Source organism: Petromyzon marinus, chromosome 5 (genome assembly GCF_048934315.1).
Source record: "Petromyzon marinus isolate PM22_M1 ecotype Great Lakes invasive population chromosome 5, UKy_Petmar_22M1.pri1.0, whole genome shotgun sequence".
Lineage (NCBI taxonomy): Eukaryota > Metazoa > Chordata > Hyperoartia > Petromyzontiformes > Petromyzontidae > Petromyzon > Petromyzon marinus.
This window is the reverse complement of record NC_133671.1, coordinates 12,876,499-12,893,082: the sequence shown is the minus strand read 5'-3', so window position 1 is coordinate 12,893,082 and position 16,584 is coordinate 12,876,499. Positions and strand designations below refer to the sequence as shown.

Genomic DNA, 16,584 nt, shown 5'->3' with positions numbered 1-16,584 from the left:
GCATGAGGTCAAACCTGCCGATGACATCGACCTCCGTTTTAATCAAGGAGGATGGATTACAGATGCAGTCTACGCCATCTGGAAGTTGGGATGAGCAATTTTTGTAAAAAGTGAACGCAGCTCAGTGTCATTAGAGAAACGATGGCCACCTGTCGTAACCCAAGATGTATCATTCTCTGCCAGGCATGCCCTCTCGCCAAGATATAAAAGTGTCACTAAGAGCTGAAAATTATTTTCTTTCATAAACCATAGAGGTGCAGCTCAGGGTTAGGTAGAGTCTCCTATGATTGAAAATACAGCACCTCAATAAACCATTTGCTTCCCAGAAGAAAAACAAATTGCGATACAAGTAACTTTGTATAATCCCGATCTCATATTTCAGAACCTATAATGGGGCTGAGCCTGGTTAGTACATTTATGGGAGACTACCTGGGAGAACCAAGAATTGTAGGCTTGGGCTTCGAGCTAGCTAGATTATCATACAGCAATAAAATCTTGAACCTATCTGTGAAGAACTTTTAATGATAACACGTTAAAAGCGTGGGTTTTCTCCGAGCACACCCGATTCCTCCCTCATCCCAAACACCCATCAACCGAATTGGCCATACATCCCAGTGCTGTACAGGACTCCTGAAAAAAATAACAACAACAACCTTGACACTGAGTAGGGGCATTATTGTTATTACGTTATACAGCACCACTGCGACCCTTAAAAACTTTGGACACTGCTTTGGGTTAGCACCAGCACCATATAACCACCACCCCACGTGATGCGACAACACCTTGATCACTGCACCTGTTCCATCACCACTGCTCACGCTGGCTCAGCCGCATGCGATGTATTTATTACGAGCCCTGTTGGAAGAGCCCTGGCGCAAGGCTGTGCGGCAACTGCAGCAGGTCGGGGCATGATTCATGGCCACACGCCACACAGTGCACGGCTAATGAGATATAATTCCGAGGGTTGCTTGGGGCGAGTTAATTGGTTAACATTGGTTGAGGATAATGCCGTGCTTCTCAAACTGCAACCCTGACGAACCCTTCCCGCATATGCCACCTTACTGCAATGAGCAACGCCCAGGTAGGTGCGTGCCATAGTGCAGCTGGCTTGAATTTGCACCCATCATTAGATTGATGACAAAGAGCTGTAGAATACACACGCAGGGTGATATCTAGAAAGTAAATAGGTGCGATTGTGACCAAGGGATCAGTGCTCCCAGTGCCTTGTATGTCACTTCACATCACCATCTCAATATAGTCGTAATTGTGGCCGTATTATTGCATTCATCAGTAGGACAAGGAGACGACTATTTTCCAGTTTGATACGAGTTTTTGGAAACCCATTTCTCTCGAACTGCTTTTTGTGTTAAGTTGTCCTTCCCCGTACCTCCGGTTTGCACGGTTAGCTACGTACGATGCGAAAGAAGTTCAACATACATAGGTGTATGAATTATCAGTAGAGCCATGATTGCCCATTGCTGCCTTTGTGCCTCAGTGGCAATGTGCGGTTAAGCCATCCTGATCAATGCGGGGGTAGTCTGACTGAATCTACTCAGTCGCAATCACAGTAATGCGTTGGGAAAACGCATAAACCAGACACTAACACAAGGGGGCAGTGGTCGCTACGCAAACGTCATTTAAAAAAACATACGTTTATGGCAATAGATGGGGAAAGTTTTCAATACCAAACGTGTAAAAAATATATAAGCATAACTCCATTTTGCGCCTGCACATATACAAATAAAGGTATGTTTAAGTCAATTTGCCCACTTGTTTTTAAGAATATATTATCCTGCAGGATTTGCTTAAGCAAGCAAGCAAGCAAACGCTCGTTTCGACCTTCTGGGTCACATGAGCAGTCAGGCTTATACAAATCCTGGTGGGTTACCATACGTTATTGGCAAGAGCACTCCATCTAAACTATGGATCCCCGTTGAAAACAAAACAAGCAATATGCTGCATAATGCGTTGTTGTAGAGTATTATGGGTAAATTATATTGTACACGCAGAACTCTGCTCTTTGTCTCCAAAGAAAAGACAGGATAAAAGTATCCAGCAGCACGTGTTTAAGACTGTTCATCAAATCTATTGTAGAATCAATTATTTGCTTTTGATTTAAAACAAATTACTTAATGACAACATCGTGGAGCACAGTAAACCAGCTGCATTATATTTGTCAATAATTTTAGTTTTATTACATATTTTATAACTATTACCGTTTGACAATAAATTCCTATGTAGAAGAGACTGGGATTGGGAGTAATTTTGGCCTATATTCTGGAGGCCCTTGCCTGAAATAGTGTCATCTGCTAAGTCAGACTACGCAAGGATTATCACTTTTTTGTAAATAATTACTCGGTTTCTTTTACGTGTTATTTTATAGTTATAATACTGCATTATTGTATTAATCTCCTCATATCAATTACTAATTCCATGATGAATGCGTTGACTAATGTGAGTAAAAAAAATGTTTTTAATTGATATTTATTATATGGTACGGGTTCATGTTACCCTTGCAGTGGCCACTACATTCACATATATTAAATACAAATCTTGATTTTTTTGTAATCGTGACAATTGATTGAATCACCGTAGGAGGGGGGGGGGGGGGGGATGTGAATCATTACACTTTATACATTTTTGCTTTCATACAGTTATTCAAAAACGTTGCGTGAGTGAAGAGGAATGTCCTAGCATCACTAATGCTAAGCACACTTTGGCTGAGGTTCAATACTGCATCTCTTGCATGCTTAGTGCAGTGTATATATAGGTTTTAAATTCAACATAGTATATGGTGGCATTGCTTTGGAGTTCCATTAACCTAACGATGCTTGCACAAAACCAATAAACTCAAATGACTGCAGTGCATCTTCTTTGTTTTTTTCGGTAAAGTCACGTAGAATGAGAATAAAATAATAAAATAAAATAAGACAATCAAATTCTCACGACGTTTTGGCCACAACACAAGTAGCCTTCATCAGGTGAAAGAACAGAACTGTTGGGGCGACAGTGCTCCAATGAGCGTTAAGATTCGTAGCGTCTTTTTAAGCTCGGTGAGAGGCGTGAAACCTCTTGACAAAGGAGTTTACGTATCAAAGCAGGATAATTTAGCATTGAAATATTTGATGGATTACCTTGTGACAGAAATAGCTATGTTAGAGTCAAAGTTTACCTATCAACCGAGGCATTTAGTATATGGACGCTAAAGGCCTCAAACTACCCAACTATCATACAGTAAACCGATGTGAAAAAAACTGGGTCTGTATTACATCAATATAATAAATGTACTTAATATATTCTTCAATAAGCTGAGCTATTAATCACAAAGCAACTGGGTAAGGTAATGCCAGCGAAAGAGCTGCGGTCTGACGGTCACCGTAAAATACAATTAATTAAGAACCGAAATGGTTTAAAACATCTTTCCAATGGTTACTAAGCCAGAATCCATCTTCTCGGTTGAAATTGTCTCTGTGCTTGTATATGTGGATGGCCTCATGAACAAATCTCTCATGGTAGCCAGTTGGCTTGCAAAGAACCTCCGTCTTGGAGAAGTCAATGTCATGTGAACCCACTGAATTATAACAGTGATCTGCCACGGCAGAAGAATTCGTCCTACCATGTTTCAAGTCTGCTTTATGTTCGCGGATGGGGTCCGAGATATGTCGTTTGGTTTCCCCAATGTAGTTGCTATCACAGAGGCACTTTAGTTTGCAAACGCCCGGGTACTGTATGTCTGGAACAGCATCTTTTACAGATGGAAACAGATCACGGATTTTATGTACTGTGTTGAATCGGACCTGGATCTTGTGTTTATTCAGGATTTTGGAGATCTTTTTAGTGACCCCTGTAATGTAGGGTAAGGTGATGGTTTTGAGTGGCTCCTCAAGAGGATCCTTCTTCATGACTGGAGTGATGGCTTTGCGGATTGTGTAGTCGGAGTGACCATTAGCCCTGAGAGCCTGGTGTATGTGCTTGAGTTCACTGGCAATGTGTTCCTGGTCGAAAATGCATTGGGCTCTATGGTATAGAGTCTTGATGAGGGAGTTCTTCTGGGATGGATGGTGGTGGGAATCCGGTTTCAAGTAAGCATCTGTATGGGTAGCTTTTCTGTAGACAGAGTGGCTCATTGAACCATCAGGTCTCCTTTTAATTAAGACATCCAAAAAGGATAGCTTGCCATCTTTTTCGACCTCCATGGTAAATCTGATGGCTGGGTGTATGGAATTGATGTGGTCGAGAAATTGGTCTAGAGCAGGCTGGCCATGTGGCTAGATGATAAAAGTGTCATCCACATACCTCTTCCATAAGGTCGGGCGTAGAATGGCAGTCTGGATGGCGTCAGTTTCAAAATTTTCCATGAATACGTTGGCTACAACTGGAGATAGGGGGGAGCCCATTGGGGTGCCCTCAGTCTGTTTGTAGAAAGTTCCATTCCAGATGAAGTATGTGTTGGTTAAGCAATGTCTCACCAGGGGGGGGGGGGGTACATCAGTATGTAGTCTTTGATGAACCAAGTCTTCAATGATTACGATGGTGTCAGGCACCGGAACTTTGGTGAATAAGGAAACCACATCAAAACTGACAAGCAGGTCGTCTGGGGACAGGGAAATGCCTTTGATTGTCGATACCAGGTGAGTAGAATTTAATATCGCAGAGGTGGTTTTTCCAGCGAAAAGTCGCAGTATATCAGCCAGAAAACGTGCCAGTTTATATAGTTGATAGTAGAGACGATGGGCCGAAGGGGTGTATCTTCTTTGTGTATCTTTGGAAGGCCATATAATCTTGGTGGTTTGGCAGCAGAGGGTTTCAACGAGAACTGTTTGGTCTGATCAATTAATGCTGTTGAATCAGAGATGATTTTGTTCGTTTTGGTAACCAGGCTGTTGGTGGGATCTCTTTTTATTTTTGTATAGCTGCCATCGTTAAGTAGTTCTATCATTTTGTTGTTATATTCTGTTTTGTCCATGATGACAGTGGCATTGCCCTTGTCGGCTGAGAGGACAACAATATCATCTCTATTCTTAGTTTTTTCGGTAAAGTCACGTTGACTTTACCGAAAAAACTAAGAATATGAATTACTGCAGTCACGAAAGCTTTAAATCAAAATATCATCTCTCTTTTTTAATTGACTGCGGTGTATTTTGTATGTGGATGATTTCCAACTGGGCGTCACCAAAATGTAGGGTTAAAACATTTGAATTAAACCAGTGATATATTTAAGATCACATTTATATCGACTGCAATGTTTCTCAACCATCGTGTTATATCCATAGTCACCAGATTTCTCTGACAGCCTGAAAATCTGGCTTAATAATGTGAAATTTCTCTTTACATTTTCCCGAATGTTATCCAGCTTCTGATAGCTCACGGAGGAGCGCAACACTTCGTATGACAGAACAGCCCACAAAATAGGATATCACAGAACTACCTCTGAGATCCTTAAAAGTGACCTCTGGTCGACACAGTAAATGTCAGCACTGTCCAACCCACTATTTATCAGTCATTTTCGTTGCGTGACAATAAAACCTAGATTTTTAATTCTCAGAGCTTAAACTTAATTTAATGTGATAAATTTGCATCCAGTCCTTGGAGACTGGGCTGAGATTATCAACTCACTACACTTTAACACTCTGTTTAAGCACAAGCAGCTGCCTGACTTCAAACCCAAGTTCTTAGCGGTGCCAGCTAAGTCCTCTGATCTCTGAGTCATCATCCGGCAACCTCTGTGAATTTAAAATTAACGGCATGGATACCAATGACCACCACAATGTGGTCACACAGTGAAACTCTACTGGGTGCCAAAATGTGCTAGGAAACATCCACATCTGCATAAGAAAGGCTCGTAGGCCTTAAAAATGTGTGCATGATGTCCAAATTTTTGAATAAATAAAAGCGGATAAAAACAAGTTATAATGCTTTTGGGAAAAATGAACTTGATATTAAAAGGCAACAAATCAATGGACCTCAAGGAGACAGTTTTGAAGCGAAGTATATTACCTACTATGAGATCATCATCAGCCATGATCCATCCATGGCTGGATGAAGGCCTCCCCAATCTGTCGCCACTTCTCACGGTCTTGCTACGCAACAGTCCAGTACCTGCACGTGAGTTTATTTAATCACTCCATCTCCTCTCAAACGCTTTCCATTCGTTGGCTGCCACTCCATTATTATTCTTGGCCATTGCCCTTCATTCCTTCTTGCAACGTGTCCTTATAAACCCACTTGTATTAACAGGTTGGATGATGTTATTTACCTGCGTATGTTCTCGAATCCATGTGTTCCCCCATGTTTCTTTGCACACTTTTCAGTTTTAGTTCTATATCTATTTTTTTTGTTAATGACCATAGCAGGTCGTACACACTGATTAAAAAAAAAAATCTTTCTTTTAATGATTTATGCACACGGACATTGACAAAGGAAATGGAACAGAAACTGAAAAGCTCACAGAGGCATGGAGAGGTTCTTGTTTGGATTAAACTGAGAGACAAAGACACATCGCTCGACAGGAAGGTAGTTCGTGATCGAAACTTACAATGGAGTGGCAGCCAAAAAGAGGGAACATCCCCAGTAGGACTTCTGTCATGGAGATGGAGTAATGAAATCAGTTCGTCTGCAGGAGCTAGATGCTTCACGAGATCATGAGTGATTGCCATGGGTTGGGGAGTCCTTCACCCAGAAAGTGGCTTGATCATGACGATGAAAACAAAAATCCACGTTAAGCACTCGAAATTGCCTTTTGTTTCCATACGGGCTGTCAATTGTCAGTAGGAAAAAAGGGATGGGGGTTGGTGGCAATAACATTGTGGAATACATGGAGCTCCCGTATAGGTAGGTAACCGTGTGTGTAAGAAAACCAACAAAACGATTTGGTACAAATTCCCATGAAGATTATATTTACCTTGCGTCAATGGTTAGCAGAGAGTCCCAATCCGTCCGCACGCTGAATTCACCCACCGACACTTCTTAGACACTGATTAGGTTCCGCCTCCCACCATACACTCCCAGCGAACACTCATCGCATTATGCAACTTATAAATGCTTTCCGAAAGGGTCAAGCCTGAAATTCACGGTGGCGTTTCAGTGCGTCAGAGCACAGGAATTTAACGGGCAGTAAAGAAACAAAAACTCACATTCTGCTTGTGCCACAGCTAAACATCTCAAACCACTTGCGCTCCATGCAGCCACCAGCAAGACATCCAGTGCAATCTACCTGACTCCCGTTGGCAAAATATCCCTGCTTTGCCTGGAAGATGCAAAAACACCGTGACTCATGAACGTATCATCCTCCACATCATTTACCAAGGTCAATCCACTGCTGGATGAAGGCCTTCCTATGCCTATCACCATTCCACATTGTCCCGTGATGCCATCACCTTTCGTTGATGAAAGTATTACGAAGAGTGTACAAACTTTCTTAAATCCACCAAGCCATTGTCCACCCAGCAGTAGAAACTGGTACACCATAGTTGTTCGATCAGCAGTTTGCGTGTGGAGGGGTAAAGTGTGGGTACTTCCACCTCTTACAAAACGTATGGACATTCTGGAAGAGTAGGCCAAATACCATCTAGAGGGGCTCTCCAGAGCGCCCTCTTGTGCAGTCTCTTCTGCCAGGGCTGCACCTTTGTTAGGGGTGTAACGGTTCACCTCCACGGGGATTTGCGTCAATAATGTATCCTCTTTTGCCTCACTATCGCTGTCTCGTTTGTACAGTTCAATTCGCGTCATTAGACTAGGCGTAATGTCAGCATATGTTTTGCAAATGGTTTGCATAAAGTGAAAAACCCCAAACGTAACACGTGATTTGATGGGTGTATCTTGAGCATCGCCTTCACCAGCCCATAACTTACCAATGTGGGGAAGTATGGTCAAATCACCCCCATGACCAACATGGCATGGGGAGGTCCTCATCCAGTCGTCGATTGACACAAGGGCTGTACATGCACGGATACGTTGCTGGTCGCAAAAGAACTACACACATATAAACCATTGCACGTAAAATATATAAATAGGTAGTCATTATATATTAACTATTTCAGGGAGCTAAAGGTTTCACAAGTTCTTGGCTTTTGTGGTTTCCTTGAGCTTTGCAGAAAAATTATTTTTTCTGCAGAGTACTCAGTTATTTTTATTTTGAGGTCCCCGTTTTGAATGTTTATGTATGTTTTTTGTTGCTGACTCCACTTCATAATAAGCTGACTCTACCCCATACATCTGCTAACCTTGCCAGAATATTCTGCAGATTTCAAGAGATTGGCAGACGACTCCGTTAATTAAAAAAAGTATGACCGAGTTTAATTTTATCAGTCTATTCGCAAGCGAATGCGTCATTTAGCAATGACCACCCTCTTCCTCTGTGTTTGAGTTGCAAACCGCCACGCACAAGCTCGGCTTTAAAGTCAATGCTGAAACTTGTGAACATAATTATATGTCATGAAAGGGATAGCCTTCAGTGTGTGGCTACAAGAACGAGTCTTTGTCGTGTTTTTCTCTGATTCACTGTGCCATCACAAGAGGCTTGTTCTTCTTGGTTCTTTCGGTAAAGTCACGTAGAATGTAAATACAATAATAAAAATAAAACATAAAATAATTTTATTATAAAATAATTGTATTATGTTTTATTTTTATTATTGTATTTCCATTCTACGTGACTCTACCGAAAGAACCAAGAAGATGAATCCCTGCAGTCACGAAAGCTTTAAATCGAAAAAAAGGGGCTTGTTGTTTCTGCCCTGCATTACAAGAATGCACTTCCTACACACTGGAGATCAAAACTTCACAAGGTCCTCATGCAGTTTCTCTTTTTCAACTTGGTGAGAAAGTGGTCAAAAAAGCCATCCGTGTATGAGAACGTAACATGAATGAACAAAGTAACTTGTTTTTATGTTGTACTTTTCTCGGTACGTACCATCTTAATAAGTGGACTGTAAACGCCAGTGGGATTGCATTTTCCAACTACACATCTTAAGCAGATTACCAAGCTTTTATATGTTTCCTATTAGAATCTGGTACTTCTGCAAAAATTACATCCCATCCAATCATTGCCGGGAGCTATCTCTTGCCCAGCAGGCATAAAGCGATGCATCGTTTCATTGATGAAAATAAGACGTTTACATTCATGATACATAGATCGAATCATTCATTTGCCAGAAATGATCATTTCGGAATTATGCAAATAATATGCTGATGATAATAGCACTGCAAGACGCCTTTGCAGAGGGGGAACGCTGGCTGGAGGTTTTATTTTAACGTTTCCTCCGCCGTGTCGTTTTCAAACGACGTGCCATCGCATTTAGGCTAATGGAGCTATTAAACAATGCGAACGTAGCAGAAATCTACGAGAAGCAATACAACAGCATGGCAAAGTTAAGTTCCTCACATGAATCACGAGTTAATCCAATGCAATCCAATGCAACTCAACGCAACACTGGGCAGTGGAATCGTTACGTGCACCTTGGTTAGCATTTCAGTTCGATGCTTAAACTAGTTAACCCATTTGCCGAATTATCATCGGTCAGTGCAGTTGCATTCACAAAGGCTTTCAGTTGGAATAGAAAGGTAAGTAAGGTTGCAACATATGCTTAGCTCTTTCGGTAAAGTCACGTTGAAGGGAAACAATGAAATAATAAATATAGTTATATAGATATTGTTATATATTTTATTATTTTATTGTTTCCCTTCAACGTGACTTTACCGAAAGAGCTAAGAATATGAATTACTGCAGTCACGAAAGCTTTAAATCAAAAGGTTGCAACAGTTTGGTTTAAAACATGTTTAACCAGGTAAGGCCCAATGAGCTACACAGATCTTTCTCAGAAGCCACCTGGCCACAAATGATAGGTCGACGAAGTGGCTTCATCATGTGCAAATGTATCACATTCAAATACGCTAAATGCATGTTTATAACTCACATCGCTGTGTATAAGCTTTAAAAGAAATCCGAGGTTTGACCTTCTCGGAATTTAATTTCCTATTTGGCCTTTTATTTGTTTCCTCTTGGAAACTATTTCCAACGTTACAAAAGCTGTCTCTTCACAAGCACTTTCCAGCCAATAGTGGCTTACATTTTTACACACACAGTCTCTTTTATTAGAAGACAAACAATAATCATGATAATAATGCATGTAGTTTATATTCTTGGTTCTTTCGGTGAAGTCACGTAGAAGGGAAAAATAAAATAATACAAATATAAAACAATAAAATTCTCACGACGTTTCGACTGCAACACAGGCAATCATCATCAGGTGTGAAAACCACAGCAAGAAAATTAGAAAAGCGGTTTTCACACCTGCTGATGATTGCTTGTGTTGCAGTCGAAACGTCGTGAGAATTTTATTGTTTAATATTTTTATTATTTTAATGTTTCCCTTCTACGTGACTTTACCGAAAGAACCAAGAATATGAATCCCTGCAGTCACGAAAGCTTTAAATCAAATGCATGTGTTGTTCAGACTAAAAATGGATCTGATATAGTATCACATAATGAAAGTGGCAACTGACAAGTCATCTAAGGTCTCACAAAAACATGGCACGAGTAAAATGTATACAATTTATCAAAAGCCATTGAAATCGACGGAACATTTCCAATAAGATTGCATAAAGTAACAAGATACAAGTCAGAAGAGTCAGGCAGAGAATCACAATCAATGGTACAAGAAGAATTACCCAAAAAATAGATTTTAGAAAAAGACATTGTTGGAGGGATGAAACTGGAAAGCACGGAATACCGAGCACATCGACTGAATGTGGGGCCAGGGTTTAAACTACGATATAAAAAAGTGAGCACGAGACGGTTTTATACTGAAAAGCAATATGCCATGTGCCTTGAGGATTTTTTTAATTATTTTATTGTTTCCCTTCAACGTGACTTTACCGAAAGAGCTAAGAATATACAGTATATATTTATTCAAATACCAAACAGCAAAGATAGATTCATATTTTTTGGCGAAATGTTGGAAAATTTTAGTTTTAAGGTGAAATTTGCCAATATATTTGTTGTTAAAAGAAAAAAGGTAGAGTTAAACCGAAAAACAAGCTGCTCTTAAAGTAAGACATTCCAAAACATGTTTGAATAGATTTGATATCAACACGATGTATGGCATCTATTGATATGAACATATATTTATGTAAATGTACAAATAATATTCCAATTGTGAATTTGGTGTCACCTCATTATCTAAAAACAATTCTAGGATTTAAAGCTTTCGTGACTGCAGGGATTCATATTCTTGGTTCTTTCGATAAAGTCACGTAGAAGGGAAACAATAAAATATTGTTTTATTGTTTTGTATTGTTTAATATTTTTATTATTGTATTGTTTCCTTTCTACGTGACTTTACCGAAAGAACCAAGAAAAACAATTATCGGAGCGAACAGTGCATCACCCTGGGGAAGGACATCACCTTAAAGTCACTTCAATTGACCACTTTATCCACAGTGAGTACACTTTTCACAGACCCTGCAAAGAGCATCCATGTCATGTCAAACTGAAAATGTCTATTCCTATGGGATTAAATTTAACCAACTTAAGAGGAAACCCCCATCTTAAATTGATGTGTCGTGCAGTTATTAGTGATCAGACTGAGGTCATCAACGAGCTCCACTTGAAGAACCTGGCTTAACAACTAGCGGCTTCCAAACTTTAAACTCTGGATCACAAGGTTATCGGCTCAATGTTCTGACACTGTATTATTATCATCAACCAACCGGCCCCCTGATGTTTTGATATTTGTAAAGTAAATTTGAATAAACAAGCTACAGTATTTGATTTTTCTTGGAAATATTTCTTCATGTAATTTTTGGCTAAAACTTTTCTTGTGTAAAAACAATCCTGCTTACACTAAGCCCATTGACACTAAACTTTTAAGAAACATTCCTGACTCAACCCATGCTGTATGGTGCCGGTAGACGGGAATTTTATCCCTTGGCTTTGCCTTCATCAGCCATGGCCGGAAATCAAACTCAGGTCATCGGGTTCACAATGTAGTGGGCTAACCACTGCTCCACCCCATGCGAACTATACTTTGTCTTGAAGTGAAAGTAAAAGGTAATTGCTACGTGTCATTACTATTTATATGGCAGGTTGCCCTTTGAATGAAGAGGAGGCGTTCGAAACGTGATAACAAAATACAATTAACATCCCATTCACCAAAGGGATTATATACACGCATACACCTGTGCAAATGCCAGTCCGTGTGAAAATTTCGTACCGCGTGACCAGGTGGTGAGTGACAGAAAAAGACACTCAACTAAGCTCGCCCAGCACCACAGAGATACCCCAGGATACCCCAGTTTTCCTTGTGTTAAAAACAAAAGTACAACAGAGCACCACCACCCACAACAACAACAACAAAGTACGTGGAATTAAAAATCATTCCAGACCTGCCTTGCTCACCAATAGCTCGCACACCATCCCCACAGCACACGGCAACACACGGGATCCATTAAGCCATGCGTGCGATGCTTGCTTTGGGCACACATGTGCGGTCAACACGAAACTCAAAAACAAACGTCTGGCTTCACCCAATACCCACGTGTGTACATTCCTGTGGATATTAAATATTTATTTTCCTCAATATCTGTATTCAGTCTGTAGGCACCTTTGGCAGAATGTAACAACCCCCATTCGAACACATCCAGATAAAACCGCCTCTTATTTTCATGTATAGTATATGCCAGCAATAAGAATTTCATGACAGAGCAACACGTTATTCATTATCAAAGGACGAACACAGCAAATGCTCGGGGAGAGATGGAAACCTCTTGGCCAACGAACGTATCATTCCTTCTTTTCCGTGCAATGTCGCTGTGTGCTATGCTGTGCTGTCACATGCAACCACAGCTCGAAAGGGTCACGGTCAACTTCACAGCGATGCTGGTGTTAACAGCACAAGCTGCGCGTTTATCACAGACGTCGTTAGGTGTGTTCCTGCCATGGACTTTTTTTTTAAATAAAAAAACTTTCATACATACAAAAAAACATTCCCTATCGTAACTCATGGAAAGGCTTCTATTATAGACACAGGTTTACCTCGTTTTATACGAGTTCGTTTGTGCGATTCTGCGTATATGCAGCAAATCTATTACTACCCAAAATTTGCGAAATGCTGTTAAAATGCACTCGTATGCAGTTATGAGATCGGAGGCGGGACAACATTGTGTGTCGTGCATGCATTACTAGGCAGGCAGCCGTCTCGTGCGGGGTTTGCTTTGTACGCAGTTTTGTTGGAAAGCATCTATCGCACAAATCGAGAAAACCTGCATACAGGTGGTTACATATACATAACCACAATACCTTGCCTTTGACTTAAAAAAACACACACAGGCAAACCAACCAATACACGGGATTCATGCCTTTCGGAACGTTTAAATGTGGAAAAGCATATCGGACAGTCCTGTATTGTAAACATGCTGACTGAAGAATGGCTTTCTCTACAATGCTTAGCATCATTCAAGAGCCGAATGGCTCACAGGGCTATACCAAATAAATGCAACTGAAAACTGAAACTGCAGTTGCACACCATGATATTATTAATAAGAAAGGTTGTTTTTGGGTTAGATCGCATAAGTATAAATGTGTCGAAACCCTCAAACCTCCCAACACGCCCAATCAGTAAAGGATTGTCACGTAAACAAAACGCCAAATAGTTACGACCTCAAATAGTGGGTTTCGACACATTAATACTTACGCGATCTCACCCCAAAAACAACCTTTATTATGAATATTCCACTGTAGGCAGAGCAGTTATGCAGAAAGGTTCGATTCGTCAGGTGGACAAGGTACACATTGTTACCAAGGACTTGTCTTAGTGGCAGACAGCAGCAGCATGGAGACAGGAGTTCATAGGAGACAGTTGTTGAAGCTGGCCGCGCTATACCACCAGCAGACAGCTCTTCTAACTCAACAAAGGAGCGCTATTCCACAGGCAACTCTTGAATACCTTTCTCAATTTTCACTTACGCTTTCGACTCCCCCCAAACATATTGGCACATATATCAAATAGGCGTTGTGCCCGTAAAGCCGTTGGTTTAAAAAAAAAGGCTGTTCGTAAGGCACATCATTAAAAAAACCCCCAACTAATTTCCAATTTCACGCTATTATAGTAACATTACATGCACTGCTAAAAAATATTTGCACAACTTATAAACACGATGTGCCGCTAAGCAACACATCTAGACACAGTGCAAGCCATCCATAAAGCTGCAAAACAATCACGTCTGCTTACAGCAAAATATTAACAGCGAAGCAATAACAATGGCTCAAAAGGGTTTAACTTGGACATTTGATTTTTTTTGTTTTACATATTATGTTGTAATTACGAGCATGGAACCGCAGGCACACGTTCATAACTCACGTGGGGGTTTTTTTTTTGAGCGCGGAGTGATGGCAGAAAAGCTCTCGCCCACCAAAGCGAACACGGCAAGTCATGTGCTCCCGCCTCGATTAGAACCGGCGCTTTTGTGCAGCGTTCAGACCCCCGCTCTCACTCCCACCGCCCCCACAAGTTGCCCTTAGCTGCACGAACGATCCATTCCCTGCCTCCCTCTTCCCCTGAAACCCAATCACTGCCTTCACCAGCCCCGCAGCACCGGGGGGGGGGGGGGGGGGGGGCCCACGTCTGTTCTTTGGTGTCACTTGCTGAGCTTAAGCATGCATGGCTGACATGCCATTCAAACACTACAAGCATTCATCTTCTTGGTTCTTTTGGTAAAGTCACGTAGAAGGGAAAGAACCGAGAAGATGAATCCCTGGCAGTCACGAAAGCTTTAAATCGAAATTTAACTACAAGTATTCTTAAGTTTCTGTATAGAACTACATAGGCACGATCCTGATCGAGGGATTTAAATTGTAACGATTTTCTAGAAGGGCTGTAGGCGACAGAAAGCTAAAATTCTGCATAAGTGCAGTCGCGTCGACTACTTTTTGAACAAGAAATATCCAAAAATCTAAAATGTCTAATTTGGGATCCACAAAGTAGGACTGATTGGTTTTACTCATAAGGCAGGGTCAGCCTAAAGTTTTTCTTTGCTTGAAGTCTTGTGATAAACACATACAACATCATGTGTATGTATGCATGTTGAACTTCTTTCGCACCGTACGTAGCCAACCGTGCTAATCGGAGGTGAGGGATCCCCATCATCAGTGAACAAAGTAATATTTCTCCCCTGCAGTGCAATGCTAATGTCAATAGATATAGCGGGTGAAGCCAGCTCCTGGTTACCAGTGTGTGTGTGTCCACGTACTTGAACAAGCACTTGGCAGTGCTAATCTATGGCAATTCCTACGGCGACAAGCTGTCGTGTCACATGATATCCACTGCCGCTTTCCTACAAAGGGGGTTACTCATTTAGTCGGTTCGAGAGATGATAGGGTGAGTCGATGCCCGATGAGGATTTGAAACCACGACCTTCCACTTACGAATGGGGTGCTCTGCCAGTGTCTCTTGGTGGGATCTTTCACAGTGACATGCAAAGTTATTCATGTCATTAAGTGTACTCGATGGCAGAGCCGGGATTTTTAGGTAGGGGGGCAACCCCTCCAGCAATGAAAAATGATAGGAGTTGTTAGCAAGGAAGGACTTGTCCCTTGCTTTTTATTAGACGCGTGTGCGGCGATGGCGTAGCCATCGATCGAGGGTCAAATTCGAACCGTGTGTGATCGGCATCGCGCTCGCTGAAGGTGAATGCTTTCAGGGAAGTAGTGTAGTGTATACACAACTGCGCACAATTCTCAGTCACTTATAACCGCTTTGCCGTTACTTATTGCCAATTGTGGACTCAGACTATTGTCCTATCATCTCATAGAGTCCCTGGCACATAATAATATGCTACACAGTGGCAGTCGCAAAATTCCGATTTATTACTAATAAACCCCAATGATCCGATCGATGAGGGATTTCGATCGGATCTGGCTCTGCCAGTGAGTGTACTCTACTGGTGATAAGCATTAATTACATGGAAAAGCTACACATTCCCTGTGTGGTATGTTTCACATATCAATGTAGAAAACATGTTGAGTTCATTTAAAGAAGGGTTGAAGCTTTGTACTGTATTTATAAAATAATAACGGACAGCCCTTTGAAAGTCCACCAAGAGCTGAATGCCTCCTGATGCTGTATCGGTCATAGGGGCTGTTTGAACATACTTCACCACGCTAGTCAGTGGCAAATGGTGTGAAGGGGGGGGGCAGGACTGGTTTGCATATAACTCGCAACTGATGTTATAGTTGGATGGTAAATTAAACTGAGGTCACCGGGTTCATAAAGCAATGGCAAACAACTAACAATCACTTCTACGCAAAATCACAATGGAATGCATGTTATATCTCTTAGCACGGATATTTTGCCCCAGTGTGCAGGTGGTTATCCTATGGATAAACTCTGCCCCACCATAGAAAGGTGGAATTTCCACGACTGGCTTAAGAGCTGTAAACAGATGAGTACTGCCTCGATTTAGTAAATAACCTTGTGCAATTATACAGGTCTAAATCCACAGTTCATTAACGTTGCTCCACTTTTCATTTCCACAATCAGGAGGAGTCTAACAGGCTTGAACAGAAACTTCACAACAAACGCAGCTTCATGC

At 41.3% G+C, this 16,584-nt stretch overlaps 1 protein-coding gene across 1 annotated transcript in view; it reads right to left on the bottom strand.

Annotated features, from left to right (window-relative positions):
- LOC116939070 (FYVE, RhoGEF and PH domain-containing protein 4-like) overlaps positions 1-14,603 on the bottom strand; it is a 49,334-nt gene extending 34,731 nt beyond the window's left edge. Inside the window, exon 1 of the mRNA XM_032946975.2 lies at positions 14,355-14,603. The gene's annotated coding sequence lies outside the window, so the exon portion shown is untranslated. The remainder of the gene's footprint in view (positions 1-14,354) is intronic.
- Between the last annotated feature and the right edge of the window lie 1,981 nt (positions 14,604-16,584).